The 6,545-nt window shown below is 33.4% G+C and overlaps 1 pseudogene across 1 annotated transcript; it reads right to left on the bottom strand.

The window, feature by feature from the left end:
* Positions 1-992: 992 nt before the first annotated feature.
* Positions 993-3,014, bottom strand: LOC143599293 (putative trehalose-phosphate phosphatase F; annotated as a pseudogene). Its single transcript, XR_013147275.1, has 10 exons — positions 2,741-3,014; positions 2,520-2,660; positions 2,367-2,438; positions 2,142-2,267; positions 2,005-2,061; positions 1,834-1,935; positions 1,675-1,752; positions 1,525-1,594; positions 1,374-1,444; positions 993-1,302 (listed from the first exon to the last, which is right to left on the bottom strand). The product of XR_013147275.1 is annotated as a putative trehalose-phosphate phosphatase F (transcript).
* Positions 3,015-6,545: the final 3,531 nt, after the last annotated feature.

The raw sequence follows: 6,545 nt of genomic DNA, 5'->3' as shown, positions 1-6,545 counted from the left end.
ATAATAATAATAATAACTCCCATCCACCCACAACCCATAGATAACTCATTCGTCGATATATTAAATGACAAAAACACTGCGCTCTTTTGCCTCTCATCACTAACCCACCAGTTAAACGTCATGGACTCATGAATGTAGTATTGCCTATAGTCTTTAACAAATGTTTATATTTTGAAAAGATGTAATATACTAGTTTTAACCTAATAAAGAACTACAAAGTACAAACTTACAAAAGTTTAAACCATTAAATTTCAGAAATTATACTTTCTAATTACTTAAATAGTACACTAAACAATACATTTTCAAAACTCAACAATAATATAAGAGTTAACATATTAGTAAAATCTAGTTGCTAAATGCTTTATTAAATAGAAAATTTAAAAATTTAAGAATATCATTTACCAACTAGTAAATTTGTTTCAATAATTCACAAATTCGGTGCCAATTCTAAAATTATGGCTTCATTAAACTTCTGTGGGCTAAGAAAAAAAGAGGAAATAGGTTGGACCATTAGTGGGATCCAAAGCAAATAAGTAAGACAATAACCAAAACTCATATTTCACACCACAAAATCATATGCATAATTCATCTTAAATATGGTTTCCCATATAAGGCTAGCCATGAGCCTATGATGTAGTTCACAAGCTCAAAACTTGCACAACTATGTCTAGTCATATGTCACAATGAGCGGCTTTTGGCCTCCCGACACTAACGAGCCACATAGGCGTTTTTCCACCAACCCACGAACTTCTACATTGTGGATGGTCTAAACACGGTATTAAATTATGTGGTTTTGTCATTTCAAATGTCTTTCTAAACCCAGATTTAACAATTCCAGCAACATTGTTTGGTGGGCCTATCCGCCTTTACCGATAACATAGGATGAAGGTTTAAGACTTGAGGGCCCACAAATTAATATAAGATGCAATAAGCCCAAAATGATATTCAAAATGTAAAGACCCAAAATATTAAAAAGCAAATTGGACAATGCATTGCAAATGGACAATAGAAACAAAATAATAACCAATAAAAAAATAACTTGAATCTGAAATAACACAAACAAAATGATACCATGCCCAGCCCGTGGTTCCCGCAGGCTTAACCCAGCTTATTAAAAAAGTTTAAAAAACAAAACCCGAATAGGCGTCATATGTCAGTATTAGACATTTGTTCCTTCCATTTAACTAAGGATTTTAGGAACTCTTTGACCTCTAACGTGTCCCGAAGCGACAAGAAAGCTTTGCTTTCTTTGGGCACCGAAGATACCAGAATCCCATAACCACGGTTTCCTTCTCTTAAAACCTACAAAAGGTTGGGACATAATCAATGACTTGATCAAACAACACTGTTGAAACAAACTATTAGATTTATACCTTGAATGCATCTTCGTCTGTTTTATCATCTCCAATATAAATTGGAAACACACCATTAATGTTGCTTAGCCCTGTAATCATACATATTATATTAACATAAATATAGTGATTTTTTGCACAAAATGTGAATAAAAAACTATGGTGCACATACCAAGTGATTCAAGTAAAAATTCCACCGCCTTTCCTTTGTCCCAATCAATCGAAGGACGGACCTCTAAAACCTGCAAATGGATGACTTCAAAGATCATGTATCATTCAAAAAGGACAATTTCTTTAAGAAAAATTCAGTGTTTGTATTTACCTTCCGCCCATGAGTTAATGTCAAACGAGGATAATCTTTCAAGACATCATGAACACATTGTGCTATCAAAGGCCAACACTGCAACAGTTATAAATTACATATGTCAACGATGATATAATTTTTAAAAACATCAACAATACGCAAAACAGAGTTCCTCACCTTTTCATCAACGTTGCGGTAATGTACAGAAGTACAAAACGTGTGATTTTCCACAAATGCCCCTGGGATATCCTTCGTCACCTCAACAAGGGTTTTAAAAACCTAAATTTTATACCCTTGGTTAGCTTAATATTAGCTAGGAAATGAGAAAAATTTAGAAACAGAACCCACCTCATTGATCATTGGTATAAACTCTCTAGCGGGCTGGAACAAATTCACTTCCTTGCCCTTCAAAAGAAAACATAAAGAAACCACTTCAACAAAACGTAAGAAAAATATAAACTTGGATTCAATAATATATAAAATACCTGTTTGTCAGTAGAACGAACATAGTGTGTTTGGCTGTTAGAAATTGTGTCTTTGGCTGGGAATATAATGTCCATACCATGACTACCAGCATAAAATAGTTCTGTTAGTCCTACTAACTCATAAACCTGAATAAACATGTTTTACACAAACAATGTAAGACTTCAATTTCATTGATTTTTTTCATTTATTATATATGTTTTCACTGTAATGTGAATATGTGATACCTTATCACGGCTTCTTCCACTAATGATAGCTGTCGGGAAGTATTTAGCAACGCCTTTTACAGCAGAACGCATCTTAAAAAGGGATGTGTGTTAAAAGTTAGAACCTTTTGGTAGATGATTAAAAGATTGAAAAATTTGGAAGATATTACTTACATCAAGTGACATAAACGCGCGATTGGGATCATCTACAATTGGTGAGAGGGTCCCATCATAATCTAAGAAGATCACAATCTTTTTCTTGTGTGCACGGTTTATAATATGATGAAAGGATTTGAGAGCCGATGGATACTTGAGCTTTAAACAACAAGAAAACAAAATAATAAGAGAATGTAAATATGTATAAACTATAAAGTTTTAATGTATAGAAGGCATACCATCCAAGAATAGTAAACAAGATCATTGTCATTAGAAGCAAGCTCACTTGCAAGATCTTTAAGCATCTTCTTACAAGGAGGTGAAGAAGCTTGCATGGCATCAAGCCAACCGTTCGATCTTACATCATCAAGTTTACTAGGTTTCTTTTTCAAAACACACTGGAATGAAACCCTAAAACAGTCTGATTTATAGGAATAGGATCAGCAAGAACATGAGAAGCATTCACCGAGCTCAGGTCCATTTGATCAAAAGATGAAATTAAAAATAAAAAGTTCAAATGCTTAATATTTTCGAGATGACAGCTATCAATCAATCTTTAACCAACCCTTTTGTCAATAAAAAACCACTTTTTCAATGTATTCTTATCACCAGTGCTGGTTAAGCTGTCCATTGTGTAGAAGCTAATTCCTGAAATCTGAAATAAAACATTCATGTATTTACTCGTTAATGCTCTTTGATTCATAAGTTATTATTATCGAATGTGGTGTACCTCATTTTCGAAGCTATGCATTTATGAGAAGTGCTAAAATCCCATTTTCGATCATGAAGGCTCTTCAAAACTCAATAATTTAAATCTGTTTTCTTCCTGAGACACAAAGATTCCAAGTCACATTAGTATAAACCACTTCATGAAAATAAATTATATTTTATGTAGAAGAACTGTATAAACGGTGTCGAGTTTTGACTGCATATAACATAGACATGTTCTTAAAATATTAGATTCTGCATGAAGATTTACTGACACTTTTCCAAAATTTATGTTCTTGAAATCTGTATTCATTTATAAAATATACAGCAGCCTTAACGAAAATAAGAAAAGTCTCAGTAGTATTTAAACTGTTTCACCATTGTTAAACTTATAAATCACAAGATTCCAAGAAACATTAATCACACACATTTTTAACTTAGAAATCACAGGATCCAGTTAGTTACATGCTTACAAATGCCTACAAATTTCTGACTAGAACGAAACATGATGCAAATATGAACTAATCAAACTACTGATCACATTTTAGTTACTGATATTGTGAAACAAAATCTATAACTTTGCCCTCAAAGAAATAGTAACTAGTAAATATGTAAAAATCATTCATGGATCAACTGTTTTATTATTATAAAACAATGGTATGGCCATTTTTCCCACTAGCACATTGCTTCAATGACCAGTCATAAATGTGGTATATGAGTTGAAAACAATCAATAAAATCAATTAATTATTCACACAACCACCATAAGCAATAATGAGTCATGCACACTATGTTAATATTCTTGATGTGACTCTGCAACCACCACAAACCCCACCAATGGCCATGTTTACTACAGGGACATAAAACATCAATAATATTGTTTCTAAAAAGGGAGATCACCCATATGCAAAGTTTCCTTATTTAGCAATGTTCCAATCAAAATTTATATCTAGGTCCATTAGTAATCATTGCTCTCACCAATAAAACTTATTTTGGGTGTTTCAAATAATTGATGATAGCTAATAACCAAACGTATGGTGAATATGTTTCAACTGTAGGGGTGATCAAGAAAACAAAACAAACGATCCGAAACCGAAAAATCCAAATCGAAAAAACCAAACCGAAACAAATGGAAAAAACTGAAAAAAAAAAACGAAACCAAACCAAAACCAAAATGAAAACCGAAAAACCGAAACCGAACGGTTTCAAAAATACAAAAACCGAAGTTTTGGTTTTCGGTTTGGTTTTAGCCCAAAACAGCACCGAACCGCACCACACACACCCCTAGTTTTCAACTTTCAAGACAGAATATATTATTTACCAGTTAGCCAAACACAGTTAAACAATTACATCGTGGAGAGCATAAATTATCAATAAACAAAACACAATGACAGCTGTAGTGTACCTAACTCAATACAAAAAAATAAATATATGTGAAGCTAGTGGCTCAAAGCTTGAATCCAATACCATAAACCATGCTGAATTAAATAACAGTACCAAACAACAAAATTACACAAATTTAGACTCCTGAACCTGATTAAGACAAAATGCACATATTTTTCAAATCATAAAGACACTTCACTGATCATTACAGCCCATTTTCCTTATCAATCTCCGATTTTTATATTCTTATGTTGTTCATTCTTCATTTGAAAATTATCAAATTAGGAAAATGCAATGCATGAAGCCTGCATGCAGTGTTTTGAAAATCACGATTAGGCGCCAATTAATCGCTAATCTGAGGGCTCCCGGTTCGATTTCACCTAATCGGCCCTAAAATTGGTACCAGTCAAAACAGGTGAAACTCTGTCAAAATTAGTCAAAAATCGGTCAAAAGTGGTCAAAATTGGCTAAATTCCGGTCAAAAATCTTTTGAAAAGTTATATATAATTTTTTTGTGTAAAAACAACTCTAAACGTGAGAAGCGTACAAATAACCAGAGTAATTATTACTCTATTTCATTTTTTTGTAGTTTAATTACTCTAGTTCAAAAGTGTAGAGTAATAATAATTAATCTAGTTATTTATACCTTTAGTAGGTTAATTTCATTTGTACCAATCCCACCCCTATACATATAATTTTGAATAATTACATATAAAATTCCACTCAGGTTAACCGAACCGTTTGAAACCAATTATGTAGAAACTGGTTTGGAACCTATTGAAACCGTAGGTTCGGAACTAGTTTGTAATTTTCTCCACCAAAACCGGTTCAAAATCAGCACCGAAACCGACCATAAACCGGTTTTGACTTTTGTTGAGCAAAACCGGTTTTTAGTTTTCAATCGGTTTGTGCACCTCTAACTAGTGCGTAACCGATCATAAACTAGTTTTGACTTTTGTTGATCAAAACCGGTTTTTAGTTTTAAACCGGTTTGTGGACCTCTGAGTAGTGCATAGCGAGTTCTACGGCACATTAATCTCAGTCTCCAACTACAATACAATACAGTACAATACACTATCTACATACAAACAGTAACCGAGTGATCCTTACAAATCAGCTAAAGCAATTACACCGTCAAAATGACACATGAAGCTAAATGTTGGTCAAGTTTCAAACAATTAGTTAAACGGTTAAACCTAACACCAGTAAACATATGAATTAGACAGCACTAGGATATTGGCATCAGTAATTGCGGTTACCTGAATGAGGTGTTGAGCGTAATTAGGCGGTTGAAGAGCGTAATTAATTAATTAGTGGAATTAAATTGAAATGGAAGGAAGAGTTAAAAAAACCTAGAAATGATATTAATATTAATATTAATTGTAATTGAGAGAGTAGAAGGAAGACGAGGGAGTGGTGAGTGGATTTATAGAGTTAGTTTGATAGGTGGAAGTGGAAGAAGGTAAACAAACAAACAAACAAACAAGCAAAGTTTTAAATGTATTTGTTTCTTTGAATGTGTATATATATGTACCAATATTTTATAATAAGTCAATTTTAGTGAGTGGAATATAGTGATGTAGTGTTTAGCATTTTGACCTTTTATTAGGCCTATTAATCATCAAGCAGATGAAGTTCCAATGGTTAGTTATTAGTTGTTTCTCAAAGGATTCGAACTCAAAACCTCTTCGGATGAAAACCCGTAAGAAAAAACTCTTTTGACTACCAGACCATAAGCTTGATGGCAATGTTCACACTGTCGAAGCTTCTTTAGGGCCAGGGGTGGCTCGCCCCCTTGCTTTTTGCACAATAGTGTAAATTTGTGAGTTTTTCGTTCGGAAATTTTCATACTTGGTGTAAATTTATTTGTTCTCGTCCTAAAATTTGAGCCCCCTTGGCGTTCTCGTCCAAACTTCGCCACAGGGTGTTTAGTATGTATGATAAGAGATATGAA

This window comes from Bidens hawaiensis, unplaced genomic scaffold (assembly GCF_021521415.1).
Source record: "Bidens hawaiensis isolate Kalapana, Puna unplaced genomic scaffold, B.hawaiensis_p1.1 tig00051768_1, whole genome shotgun sequence".
Lineage (NCBI taxonomy): Eukaryota > Viridiplantae > Streptophyta > Magnoliopsida > Asterales > Asteraceae > Bidens > Bidens hawaiensis.
The sequence above is the reverse complement of the archived record's forward strand: the minus strand, read 5'-3'. Positions and strand labels throughout refer to the sequence as shown.